The sequence below is a fragment of the Magnolia sinica genome, chromosome 5, assembly GCF_029962835.1.
Source record: "Magnolia sinica isolate HGM2019 chromosome 5, MsV1, whole genome shotgun sequence".
NCBI lineage: Eukaryota > Viridiplantae > Streptophyta > Magnoliopsida > Magnoliales > Magnoliaceae > Magnolia > Magnolia sinica.
In genome coordinates, this window is record NC_080577.1 from 69,689,705 (window position 1) to 69,696,443 (window position 6,739).

The 6,739-nt window shown below is 34.8% G+C and overlaps 1 long non-coding RNA gene across 1 annotated transcript; it reads left to right on the forward strand.

Moving 5' to 3' along the window:
- The first annotated feature begins 4,058 nt into the window (after positions 1-4,058).
- Positions 4,059-5,546, forward strand: LOC131247337 (uncharacterized). Its single transcript, XR_009171648.1, has 3 exons — positions 4,059-4,214; positions 4,952-5,002; positions 5,135-5,546. It is a non-coding gene; the product is annotated as an uncharacterized LOC131247337 (long non-coding RNA).
- Positions 5,547-6,739: the final 1,193 nt, after the last annotated feature.

The following is a 6,739-nucleotide window of genomic DNA, read 5'->3' on the forward strand; positions in this document are numbered from 1 at the left end:
CATCTAAACCCAAACTACGTAAATCCATCCAAACATAAACTACATTCATCCAAAGACAAACAATCTTATCCACATTACATTCATCCACGCATAAATACATATAAGTTTAACATTATAAATAAAAAAAGGAAAAAAATCAGCAACAATTTTCTTTTTGTGTCTTTCATCTAATTCGCCTCGATGACGCTTTTCCTGCAGTGGCACTAGCCCCGCCCGCTTAGCACGACATCCTTGCACGCCGCCTAATATTTTAGAAAAATATTTAACCAACAAAACATTATAATTTAGAATCATGAAGAATTGCAGAAACTTCATTCGTTTTTTTTTCATCTAAGAAAGTGGGTACACCTTTTTAAAATAAAACTGATAATTAAAATAAAACTAATGCAAGAAAATAATGCAAAAAAGTGGCATGTGTTAAAAGGGATACATTCTTATTTGTTGCCAATTGATTGGGTTACATTATTACAACAATCGGGTTCGGGTTCGGGCTCGGGATCAGGTTTAGGTTTGGGTTTTCAAGTTTAGGTTTAGGTTTAGGTTAGGGAGTTGAGATTAGGATTAGGTGTAGGTCTAGGTTTAGGGATTAGAGAATACAATTAGGTTTTAGGTTTAGGTTAAGGTTAGGTTATAGGTTATAAGTTTAGGTTATAGGTTATAGGTTTTGGTATAGGTTATAGGGTTTTGGTTTAGGTTTAGGTTAAAGGTTTAGGTTATAGGTTTAAGTTAAGGTCTAGGTTTAGGTTATAGCTTTAAGGAATTGAGAATAGGTTAAGGTTTAGGTTTAGGAAATCGGGTTCGGGTTCGGGATCGGATTTAGGTTTGGGTTTTCAAGTTTAGGTTGAAGTTTTGGTTAGGGAGTTGAGATTAGGATTAGGTGCAGGTTTAGGTTTAAGGATTTGAGAATACATTTAGGTTACAGGTTTAGGTTTAGGTTATAAGTGTAGGTTATAGGTTTAGGTTTAGGTTAGGTTATAGGTCTAGGTTTAGGGAATTGAGAATAGATTAAGGTTTAGGTTTAGGAAATCGGGTTCGGGTTCGGGATCGGGTTTGGGTTTAGGTTTAGGTTAAGGAGTTGAGATTAAGATTAGGTGTAGGTTTAGATTTAGAGATTTAAGAATACACTAAGGTTTTAGGTCATATGTTTTGGTTTAGGTTAAGGTTATAGGTTTAGGTTTAGGTTTAGGTTATAAGCTATAGGTTTAGGGAATTGAGAATAGGTTAAGGTTTAGGTTTAGGAAATCGGGATTGGGTTTAGGTTTGGGTTTTCAAGTTTAGGTTTAGGTTATAAGTGTAGGTTATAGGTTTAGGTTTAGGTTAGGTTATAGTTTAAGATTTATGGAATTGAGAATAGGAAGGTTTAGGTTTAGGAAATTTGGTTCGGGTTCGGGATCGGGTTTAGGTTTAGGTTTTCAAGTTTAGGTTTAGGTTTAGGTTAAGGAGTTGAGATTAGGATTAGGTGTAGGTTTAGGTTTAGGGATTTGAGAATACATTTAGGTATTAGGTCATAGGTTTAGGTTTTAGGCTTAGGTTTAGGTTTAGGTTATAAGTGTAGGTTATAGGTTTAGGTTTAAGTTAGGTTATAGGTTAAGGTTTAGGGAATCGAGAATAGGTTAAGGTTTAGTTTAGGAAATCGGGTTCGGGTTCGGGATTGGGTTTAGGTTTGGGTTTTCAAGTTAGGTTTAGGTTTAGGTTAGAGTTGAGATTAGGATTAGGTGTAGGTTGTAATAACCCAAATAAATCTTGACCGTCAAATTTTAACCATTGACCAATGTACCCAATTAGTCTAATATGATCGTCGATCTACAAGATCAATTGGTTCAATCTCAGCCATTAATTTGGACATATCCAATCCAACTGCTCATTAACTAATGAATCCAACCGTACAATTATCCATCCATATACATCATCCATGTACCATCAAATACATCACAACCACACACATGCACAAACACATCATGCACATCCATCCATCTATCCATACATCCATCCGTCCATCTATTGATCCATCCATCCATCCAGCTACATCATCACAACCATAGCTTAATACTGGACACCGTGTATAACAATTTCATTCATGCACATACATGTGGCACACATGAGATACATGGTGCACATGCACACTAGAATTCCCACCATGAACACCTATTTCATACACAACTCTTATACGTGTGGCACACATGCACCACATACATCACATGCACCCGATGTCCATACACGTGACACACATAGCACATGTGAAATGTACAACCGGTGGTGCGTGCAAACCAGAGAACGTGTAACACATGTTTTAAATAGACAAATAAAGAAGAAGAAAGAGAAATGGTAAGAGAGTAGTAAGAGTCACTCTCCCTTACACGTGTTAAACATGTGAATGAAGAGGCTATAAAAGGGAGGCATGAGATATAGAAAAGGAACGTGAGGTGAGGTGAGGTGTTGTGACGTGAGAAGAGTGAGAGAGAGAGAGAGAGAAGAAAGGGGTTGCTGGACATTCACGTTGGAAAGAGAGGGAGAGATAGAAGAGAGAGAAAAAGGAAGAAAGAAAAGAGGAGAGAGAAAAAGGAAGAGAGAGGAAGAAAAAGAAAAGAAAAGAAAAGAAAAGAAAAAAAGAAAATATTTTTTAAGAAAAAGTGAGTTTCTCTCACTTGATATTTTTTATTTATTTATTTTTCTTGTAACAAATTCCACTTGTTTTATTTATTTATTTATTTATTATTATTATGCAAATAATTCAATAATTATGCATTTTTCTCTTATTGATTTATTTAATTGATTCATAGTTTGTTATGTTTATTTAACATGATATTTTTTTTTGTAGTTCTCTTCATTTTAATTAACAAACTGTGAATCAACTTTAAATTTAGATATATGTTTACCCATGCATTAATAATTCTTTGATTATTAATTTTATTTTTTATAATTTTAAGAAAGTTAGGATGTAGATCATCTTTTTCTAAAACCTCAAGTTCAGTATACTCTTCTAGACTATCAGATCGGATTTGACAAATTTCATTGCACAAATATATTTTTACATAGAACTTTAAATCATGTATGAACAGTCTATAATGATTAGAAATAATTTGTCCTTAGAAATATTTTTCTCATTAAATATTAAAATTATATATTCTTCGAACAGTTTTGGAACACCAGAAAATAGGTGGGGCGATCAAGTCCTCTGGGTCAAAAATCCCTAAAGCGTAAATAGGTGGGGCGATTAAGACCCTTGGGTTGAAAGTCTCAGAAACCCAATTGGTACCCTTTTGGAACATCTACCGTACCTTTTGAGTGGGTGAGCATGTCAGGATTGTAAAAGGTTCCCACTGCCAGGTTCGGTAGGGTAGTAGTTTGACCAGCTAACGTACAAATGGGTCCCTCACCAAGTGCCCTTTGGATGGGTGACCATGTCATGCAAGATGTTCCCATTGCCAGGCTAGGTGTTGTATTAGCGCGGATGTTGGTCAACCGGTGTAAACTGGCCCTGGTGTTAAAAAGAATAAACCGCACATGTTATTATGGAGTATAACATCTGTTGATTTCATTCATTCATTTTTTTTCTTTGAATTTACATTGAAACATTTTGTTTATTAAATCTCCTCATTTGTTGTTTTGCCCAAATATGTATTGTATTTTTATACAGTTTTATTCATATTATTTTGAAACCTGTGTTGAGATTACTCACTAGGCTTCGCAGCTTACCCTGTTGGGATTTTAAAATTTCAGGATCGGGATCACATGGAGGAGCTTAAAGAGATTTTCTTTTATTTATTTTTGTTTCTTTACCATTTTCTAAATAAGTGTAATAAACATTTAGTATAACAACATTACGATGACATGTGTTTGATGATAATCTTGAATAATTGGAACATTGACATTTTTCTTTAAATAAATGTTTGATTATTAAATTTTTGGATGGTTATATTTTATGAATGAGGTTATTTTGTCAATATATGTGTGAAATATAAAATGTAAACATACAAAACATAAGTCATGCCTGCGGGTACAGAATCGGGGTTGGATATACCCAGGTGCCGGATTTCGGGGCGTGACATAGGTAGGTTTAGGGATTTGAGAATAGGTTAAGGTTTAGGTTTAGGAAATCGGGTTTGGGTTCAGGATCGGGTTTAGGTTTGGGTTTTCAAGTTTAGGTTTAAGTTTAGGTTAGGGAGTTTAGATTAGGATTAGGTGTAGGTTTAGGTTTAGGGATTTGAGAATAGGTTAAGGTTTAGGTTTAGGTTAGGGAGTTGAGATTAGGATTAGGTGTAGGTTTAGGTTTAGAGATTTGAGAATACATTTAGGTTTTAGTCATAGATTTTGGTTTAGGTTAAGGTTATAGGTTATAGCTTTAGGTTAAGGTTTAGGTTAAGGTTTAGGTTTAGGTTATAAGCTATAGGTTTAGGGAATTAAGAATAGGTTAAGGTTTAGGTTTAGGAAATCGGGTTCGGGTTCGGGATCGGGTTTAGGTTTGGGTTTTCAAGTTTAGATTTAAGTTTAGGTTAGGGAGTTGAGATTAGGATTAGGTGTAGGTTTAGGTTTAGGGATTTGAGAATACATTTAGGGTTTAGGTCATAGGTTTAGGTTTTAGGCTTAGGTTTAGGTTATAGGTTTAGGTTAGGTTATAAGTGTAGGTTATAGGTTTAGGTTTAGGTTAGGGAGTTGAGATTAGGATTAGGTGTAGGTTTAGGTTTAGGGATTTGAGAATACATTTAGGTTTAAGGTCATATGTTTAGGTTATAAGTGTAGGTTATAGGTTTAGGTTTGGGTTTTCAAGTTTAGGTTTAGGTTTAGGTTAGGGAGTTGAGATTAGAATTAGGTGTAGGTTTAGGTTAAGGGATTTGAGATTACATTTAGGTTTTAAGTCATAGGTTTAGGTTTTAGGCTTAGGTTTAGGTTATAGGTTATAGGTTTATGTTATAAGTGTAGGTTATAGGTTTAGGTTTAGGTTAGGTTATAGGTTAAGGTTTAGGTTTAGGAAATTGGGTTCGGGTTCGGGATCGGGTTTTAGGTTTGGGTTTTCAAGTTAGGTTTAGGTTTAGGTTAGGGAGTTGAGATTAGGATTAGGTGTAGGTTTAGGTTTAGGGATTTGAGAATAGGTTCAGGTTGAGGTTTAGAAAATCGGGTTCGGGATCGGGTTTAGGTTTGGGTTTTCAAGTTTAGGTTTAGGTTTAGGTTAGGGAGTTGAGATTAGGATTAAGTGTAGGTTTAAGTTTAGAGAGTTGAGAATACATTTAGGTTTTAGGTCATAGGTTTTGGTTTAGGTTAAGGTTATAGGTTTAGGTTAAGTTTTAGGTTTAGGTTTAGGTTATAAGCTATAGGTTTAGGGAATTGTGAATAGGTAAAGGTTTAGGTTTAGGAAATCGGGTTTGGGTTTGGGATCAGGTTTAGGTTTGGATTTTCAAGTTTAGGTTTAAGTTTAGGTTAGGGAGTTGAGATTAGGATTAGGTGTAGGTTTAGGTTTAGGGATTTGAGAATACATTTAGGTTTTAGGTCATAGGTTTAGGTTTTAGGCTTAGGTTTAGGTTATAAGTGTAGGTTATAGGTTTAGGTTTGGGTTTTCAAGTTTAGGTTTAGGTTTAGGTTAGGGAGTTGAGATTAGGATTAGGTGTAGGTTTAGGTTTAAGGATTTGAGAATACGTTTAGGTTTTAGGTCATAGGTTTAGGTTTTAGGCTTAGGTTTAGGTTATAAGTTATAGGTTTACGTTATAAGTGTAGGTTATAGGTTTAGGATTGGGTTTTCAAGTTTAGGTTTAGGTTTAAGTTAGGGAGTTGAGATTAGGATTAGGTGTAAGTTTAGGTTTAGGGATTTGAGAATACATTTAGGTTTTAGGTTTAGGTTTAGGCTATAGGCTATAGGTTTAGGGTTTAGGTTTAGGTTAAGGTATAGGTTTTGGTTTCGGTTTAGGTTATAAGCTATAGGTTTAGGGAATTGACTATAGGTTAAGGTTTAGGTTTAGGAAATCGGGTTCGGGTTCGGGATCGGGTTAGGTTTGGGTTTTCAAGTTTGGGTTTAGGTTTAGGTTAGGGAGTTAAGATTAGGATTAGGTGTAGGTTTAGGTTTAGGGATTTGAGAATACATTAAGGTTTAGGTTTAGGGATTTGAGAATAGGTTTAGGTTTAAGTTTAGGTTATATGTTAAGATTAAGTTTATAGGTTTAGGTTTAGGTTAGGTTATAGGTTTTTGGTTAAGGTTTAGGTTATAGTTATAGGTTTTGGGATTTGAAAATAGGTTTAGGTTATAAGTATAGGTTTAGGTTAGGTTATAGGTTAAGGTTTAGGTTTAGGAAATCGGGTTTGGGTTCAGGATCGGGTTTAAGTTTGGGTTTTCAAGTTTAGTTTGGGTTTAGGTTAGGGAGTTGAGATTAGGATTAAGTGTAGGTTTAGGTTTAGGGATTTGAGAATACATTTAGGTTTTAGGTTTAGGTTTAGGTTATAGGTTATAGGTTTAGGGTTTAGGTTTAGGTTAAGGTATAGGTTTAGGTTCCGGTTTAGGTTATAAGCTATAGGTTTAGGGAATTGACAATAGGTTAAGGTTTAGGTTTAGGAAATCGGGTTCAGGTTAGGTTTGGGTTTTCAAGTTTGGGATTAGGTTTAGGTTAGGGAGTTGAGATTAGGATTAGGTGTAGGTTTAGGTTTAGGGATTTGAGAATACATTAAGGTTTAGGTTTAGGTTTAGGGATTTGAGAATAGGTTTAGGTTATAGGTTTAGGTTTAGGTTTTGGGATTTGAGAATAGGTTTAGGTTT